This window comes from Triticum aestivum, chromosome 3B, assembly GCF_018294505.1.
Source record: "Triticum aestivum cultivar Chinese Spring chromosome 3B, IWGSC CS RefSeq v2.1, whole genome shotgun sequence".
NCBI lineage: Eukaryota > Viridiplantae > Streptophyta > Magnoliopsida > Poales > Poaceae > Triticum > Triticum aestivum.
In genome coordinates this window covers 527,125,072-527,132,657 of record NC_057801.1, presented here as the reverse complement: position 1 = coordinate 527,132,657, position 7,586 = coordinate 527,125,072, and positions in this window count along the sequence as shown.

Here is a 7,586-nt window from a genome sequence, read left to right as displayed (position 1 = left end):
CTAATCGATCCCACTCTTTTTACTAACAAGGTCAAAGGGGAGTTGTTTGTATGCCAACTATATGTTGATGATATTATCTTTGGTTCCCCTAACAAAGCTTTCAATGAGGAATTTGCCGCTCTCATGACCTCCTAGTTCAAGATGTCTTCGATGGGAGAGTTGAAGTTCTTCCCTGGTTTTGATATCAAACAAAGAAGAGAAGGAACCTTCATCAACCAAGCCAAATACACTCAAGACATGCTAAAAAGATTCAAGCTAAGTGATGTCAAGCCGGATACTACACGAATGCCCACCAAGTGCCAACTTGACATTGATCCCAATGGTAAAGCGGTGGATCAAAAGGTATATCGCTCCATGATTGGCTCCTTGCTTTACCTTTGTGCATCTAGGCCGGATATCATGTTGAGTGTGGGGATGTGTGCACGGTTTCAAGCCGCACCGAAGGAAAGTCACTATGTGGCGGTCAAGCGAATCTTTCGATATTTGGCTCATACGCCAAACTTTGGCTTATGGTACCCAAGAGGGGCAAACTTCAAGCTTGAAGGATTTATGGATTCCGATTGGGCGGGAGACAAAGTGGATAGGAAGTCCACTTCCGGAGGGTGCCAGTTCCTTGGGTGCTCTTTGGTGAGTTGGTCTTCCAAGAAGCAAAGTTGTGTGTCTCTCTCGTCCACCGAAGCGGAAAATGTGGCGGCCGGTAGTTGTTGTGCACAAATCTTATGGATGAGGCAAACTTTAAAGGAATACGGTGTCATTTGTGACAAAGTGCCTCTTTGGTGTGACAACGAAAGTGCCATCAAGATTTCTCTCAACCCGGTGCAACACTTCAAGACGAAGCATATTGAGATTCGGTATCATTTCATCCGGGATCACATTAGGCGAGGGGAGATCAAGCTCAAGTATGTCAACACTCATGATAACCTTGCAGATATCTTCACGAAGCCCTTGGATGAAGCAAGATTTCGCGAGTTAAGGCATGAGCTAAATATCATTGATTCGAGCAATGTTGCTTGAACCCTTGCACACCTCACCATACTCAACTTGTTATCTAGTTTAGGTGTAGGCATGGACATAGGGGGAGTGTTGTTCTCTCAATGAACTCTCCCTCCCCCCATTATGCATAAATCGATCATCTCTTTCACATTAGCCATTTTTGATGGTACTTGTGCTTCAAAGACGAGTTTTGGTCATGGGCCCAAGGATAATTCTTCGCGGTGCCATACCAATTGACTCAAACATAGGTGGCTCCGTCCACCGCTCTCCACACGGAGAAGTTGTGTTTTGTAGTTGGCCTCGTTCGTCGTGCGTGTTCGTCTCTTAGTTGTTTGGTGTCGCTTCCGGAGTAGTTTGTTTTGCCTTTTCTCTCTTTTCTCTTGTGTGTTCTTCACTCTCTTGGTTTTACGGTCCTACCGTGGTGAGCCGCGGTATTACCGCAGGAGTTGGTGGCTCTGCGTTTTGTGCATGGCCCTCCAGGGGCACGGTACTACCGCTACCTCCACGGCAGTAATTTCTTACTGCCACTGAACAAGCGGTACTACCGCCCAGCGTGCGGTACTTTCGCCCGGGCGGTACTACCGCGATGACTCGCGGTACTTCTGCGCCCCCGCGAGCGGGTGGGGGTTAAGAGCGGGACAGGGGGAGTTCTAACTCCCCCATACCCATTCATCTCTATTCCCCACCCCATCTCTCTCTCTCTCTCTCCTGACCAAGAACGGCGCCGGAGGCCTTCACCGGATCTCCGTCTCCGGCCGCTCTCTATGAATTCCGACTGGTGGGATCGTTCCCCACCTCGCCCTCGTGCCATGGACCCAGGTTTTTCCCCAAGTGCCTCTTGTTTTTGTCCTTTCTTGTGCTTCTAGGTTTTGGGGAGATGCATGTGGTGTTCTCGAGATTTTTGGCTAAATCTGTGCAAGTGGGATTCGGTGTAGAGTGGTAGAGTAGTTGCATGCTCTTTGGATAGTAAAAAATATTTCCGTTTGATCAACGGTAGTACCAAAGTTGTCGTGCGGAGGTTCTAGATCCAGATCCGCGTCCTCCATGGCGGTTTATCATTCCGTGCGGTACTACCGCTCCACCTGGAGCGGTACTACAGCATCCACTTTTGGATCTGATGCTCTGCGGTACTTCCGCACCGTGGTGCGGTACTACCACTGGGCGTCCAGAAGTAAAAAATTACTTCCGCCCCATGCGCGGTACTACCATTTCCCTGGCATGGTACTTCCGTGGTTGGCGCGGATGTAATTTTTTACATCCGGAACCCCGCCCGGTACTACCGTAAATCATCCTGCGCCTTTTTTGTCTTTTGTCCAAGTCGCATGTGTTTGTGTTTTTATTTCGTGTTTTTGATTCGTTTTGTTCCCGTGCGTGGCTTTGTGTCCTTTTGTCTAGGTGGTGGCTCTGGTTTTGCTCGTCGCTCGAATCCCAGCCGAGACACAGGGTCAAAGTGTCTGCGCAACCCAGATGATGTTCCAGAAGGGTCCTCTCCTGCTCCCCAACGCCGGACCAAGACCTCCGCCAACAAATCGAAGGAGCCCGTCATGGGCATGGATGTTATGCCCCAGGCCGAGTTTATCATTCGAAGGAAGCTCAATCCCTATGTGAATCCCAGGGCTAGCACGCGAGGCAATGAACTATTCTGGAACAAGCAGCAGAATCTGATATACATGGATGTGATCAAGGCCAAGCAGAATCACTATGTTGAAGTTCACTACATTGACATGCATCATATGAGGCAGGACAAGCACCGTGAGTACTTTGGAGAGGCCTTGGATCTTGTCGAGCAGTTCGCCATTGAACACTTGCTCACCTTCCACAAGGATTTTGATCCCGAGATCATCGCTCAGTTCTTTGCTTCCGTCCATTTCGGCACTGATGTTGCAAGGACCATGACTTGGATGACTAATGGTCGCCGTCTGTCTGCTTCTTGGAAGGAATTCATGGAGTTGCTCAACGTTCCAGATGAAGGGCTCGACACGCCAGTTGGAGTTCGCCATCATGCCAACTCTGACTCTGCTAACAAGAACAAGCTCATGCCATTCCTTGTTCTGAAGTCTCTTTCCAACAAGAAGACTGTGTGGGTGCTCAATCCCTTCCTTGACATCATGCATCGGCTCTTTCGGAACACCCTCTTCCCACGCATTGGGGACATGGTCCAGGTACATGCTTACCTCATTGACATGATGCTTATCTGTGAGGAGGCCCGGAAGGCTCAGACTCAGCCACTTGATGTCTCACATATCATGTGGTGTGAGCTTCAGTTCGCCGTGTTCAACTGTAAGGTCCCCATCTACGGGCCTTACCTGTTCCACTTGATCTCCACGACTTGGGAAAAGCTGTTTCCCCAGGATGAGTTTGAAGCTCCAGGATGGATTCGTCATGAGTCTGTCAGGCTCCGCATCAAGCCTCAATGGGCTAACACCACCACTTCTGCTGAGGCTGCCAGGCAGGCTATGGATGAGGAGGAACTTGAGAGGGATGAAGCTGCTGCTGACCGTTCTGCTTTCTCGCCTCCCTCTGATGAGCCCTCTTGGGCAAAGAAGCTGAAGAACAAGATGAAGAGGCTGTTCTGCATGCAGGTTCAGGGTCAGTACAAGGCCCATGTTGCTCAGAAGGAGAGTCGCCGTCGTGACATCAGGATCTTGAGGGCTTGCGGGGAGGATGTGGCCAGCGGTTCTGAGAAGCACATCACCCCAAAGACTACCTAGATGGAGAAGCAGGGCTACAAGTGGACCGATTCAGAGGAGGAGTCCGTTCCTGCTGCAGAGTCTGAAGACGAGGAGTCCTTTTCCGCTTGAGCCACCACCGTTGTTGTAGGTGACCTCTCTGCCTTTTTGGTGTCTCGATGCCAAAGGGGGAGAGAGTGTAGGATTTGCGTGAGTGTCGTGTGTTTCGTCGTTTGCCTTGCTTTCCGTCGTTGAACTTGCTTGCTTTGATTTGGTTGTGCTTGTGAGACTATGTTTATCATATGGTGTAAGACATATGCACTCTATCGTACCTTATCATCTTATTGAGCTTGTGCTTTATCATGCTATTCATGTTATGCTCATATCTACTATCTTGCTTAGTGTCAGCCTTTTCCATTGCAAGATATGCCTTGTTTCTAAAATATAGGGGGAGTGGTGATCCTAGTATTCGTGTCGTGCAGTCCAAAGCACCTTACTCTCTATCACGAATCTAGGGGGAGCTCATCTATATTTTAGAGATGTGGGGTTTGCTTGAACTATATTAATCTCCTTTGTGCAAATCCCGTATTGTCATCAATCCACCAAAAAGGGGGAGATTGTAAGGGCACTTTTGTCCCTGAGTAGTTTTGGTGATTGATGACAATGCCTTTGCGGACTAATCGTGTGTATTGAGCTTTTCAGATTCATCACGACTAAACACAAGACGATTTGATGCCGCTCGAAGATTATTGAAGACGGTGTTTGTCTACGGTTCGGTTCGGTGGAGTTGAGTCATAGGAGAGCCGTACTATTAAGAAGGGGTCCGCTTTGGAAAGGTTTGGGTGGAATCTCACGTACACATTCCCTTCTGCACCGCCTTTCCTCGAGCTCCTCGGAGTGTTCCTCCTTCTCACCTTTGTCTCTACGAAATGAAGGCCTCTGTCTTGCTCCTCTCAGGCTAGCGGTAGTACTGCTCTCTTGAGCGGTACTACCGCAGGAGCCAGCGGTAGTACCGGGCTATGGCACGGTAGTACCGCAGGCTCCCACGGTAGTTCCGCTTTTCGAGCGGTAGTACCGTGAGCTCTGGTCTGGCACCGCTCTCAAGCGGTGGTAGGCGCGGATGTAATATTTTACATCCGTGCTCCCCGCGGTGGTACCGTGCTGCGGCGCGGTAGTACCGTGGCACCAGTCCAGGTTCCGTAGCAGGAGCGGAGGTAGGGGCGGATGTAATTTTTTACATCCGCACCCTTCACGGTAGTACCGCACCCTCGGTCGCGGTAGTTCCGTGTCGGAGTTTTGCACGACTTTTTCTCAGCGGAGGTAGTCACAGATGTAATTTTTTACTTCTTGCCTACCAGGCCTGGCCTGTGTCTGCCTTGCGGATGTACCACACGGGGCCACGGTAGTACCGCATCTGCGGATCTACCGCGCCCTGTCGGTGCTCCTTTTTGCCTGGCCTGGCCCCTGCCGTGCTCACGGTAGTACCGCAGTCCACCGCGGTAGTACCGCACGCCAGTGCGGTAGTACCGCGCCTGTGGAGCGGTAGTTCCGTGGGCCGCGGGCTGAGTGGTGGGTAACGGTTGGAATTGTCCCCCCACTATAAAAGGGGGTCTTCTTCTCCAAGAAGACTTACCTCTTCTAACCAAAAACTCCATTATTGCTCCAAGCTCCATTTTTGCCCGATCTCTCTCCCTAGCCAATCAAACTTGTTGATTTGCTCGGGATTGGGTGACAAGGGCCCGATCTACACTTCCACCAAGAGATATTCGATTCCCCCACTTATCCCTAGCGGATCTTGTTACTCTTGGGTGTTTGAGCACCCTAGACGGTTGAGGTCACCTCGAAGCCATACTCCATTGTGGTGAAGCTTCGTGGTGTTGTTGGGAGCCTCCAATTGTTGTGGAGATTGCCCCAACCTTGTTTGTAAAGGTTCGGTCGCCGCCTTCAAGGGCACCAATAGTGGAATCACGGCATCTCGCATTGTGTGAGGGCGTGAGGAGAATACGGTGGCCCTAGTGGCTTCTTGGGGAGCATTGTGCCTCCACACCGCTCTAACGGAGACGTACTTCCCTTTAAAAGGAAGGAACTTCGGTAACACATCCTCGTCTCCACCGGCTCCACTCTTGGTTATTTCGTGCCTTTACTTTTGCAAGCCTACTTGTGTTGTATCCCTTGCTTGCTTTGTGCTAGTTGTTATTGCATCATATAGGTTGCTCACGTAGTTGCATATCTAGACAACCTATTTTGTTGCAAAGTTTAAATTGGTAAAGAAAAGCTTAAAAATTGTTAGTTGCCTATTCACCCCCCTCTAGTCAACCATATCGATCCTTTCAAGGAGGAATCCTACTTGGGCACCTCCCAAGTCGGCCTCCCCCCTTTCCTATTCCTATTCGGAGTAGGAAGCGAAGAGGGGGGAGGGGGAATCCTATTCCCTTTTCGCTTTCCTCCTTCCCATTACCTTCTCCAATTTGGCCAGCCCATATGGGAGGGGGGGGGCTCACCAGCCCCTTTTTGGCTGGTGTGTTTCCCCTCTTGGCCCATAAGGCCCATATCTTTTGCCGAGGGTGCCCGGAACCCCTTCGGTGACCCGATAAGTACCCGGTGCTTCACGAGATACTTCCGGTGTCTGAATACCATCGTCCTATATATCAATCTTTACCTCTTGACCATTTCGAGACTCCTCGTCATGTCTGTGATCTCATCCGGGACTCCAAACAACATTCGGTCACCAATCACATAACTCATATAATAACAAATCGTCATCGAACGTTAAGCATGCGGACCCTACGGGTTTGAGAACTATGTAGACATGACCGAGACACCTCTCCGGTCAATAACCAATGGCGGAACCTGGATGCTCATATTGGCTCCTACATATTCTATGAAGATCTTTATCGGTCGTACCTAATGACAACGTACGTTATTTCCTTTGTCATTGGTATGTTACTTGCCCGAGATTTGATCGTCTGTATCTTCATACCTAATTCAATCTCATTACCGGAAAGTCTCTTTACTTGTTCTATAATACATCATCCCGCAACTAACTCATTAGTCACATTGCTTGCGAGGCTTCTTATGATGTGTATTACCGAGAGGGCCCGAAGATACCTCCCCGATACTCGGAGTGACAAATTCTAATCTCGATCTATGTCAACACAACAAACACCTTCGGAGATACCTGTAGAGCATCTTTATAATCACCCAGTTATGTTGTGACCTTTGATAGCACATAAGGCATTCCTTCGGTATCCGGGAGTTGCATAATCTCGTAGTCAAAGGAATATGTATATGACATGAAGAAAGCAATTGCAATAAACTGAATGATCAATATGCTAAGCTAATGGATGGGTCATGTCCATCACATCATTCTCCTAATGATGTGATCTCATTCATCAAATGACAACACATGCCTATGCCTAGGAAACTTAACCATCTTTGATTAACGAGCTAGTCTAGTAGAGGCTTACTAGGGACACTGTGTTTTGTCTATGTATCCACACATGTATCAAGTTTCCGGTTAATACAATTCTAGCATGAATAAAAAACATTTATCATGATATAAGGAAATATAAAATAATAACATTATTATTGCCTCTAGGGCATATTTCCTTCAGGTCAGCTCTGTCGGCAAGAGATAGGCCTCTTCTGCTGATACCCCACTTTCCTCTCCATTTCCCGCCATTCTCCTCCCTCTCCCAGCCATCCGGCCGCCATCCCGCCATGCCGCAAAAGAAGTATTCGTCCCCTCGCGCCACTGCCATTTCTGATGCCACCCAGCCGAAGCAGAGGAAGCCGAGGGTGCCGCCGGCAAAACCACCGGGCATGTCGAGCGCCGACTGGAGGGTGGAGGTTCAGCGCCGGGAGGCTGTCACCGCCGATCGGAGGAATAGGATCAACATAAGAGGGCCCGAGACGTGGCGGCAG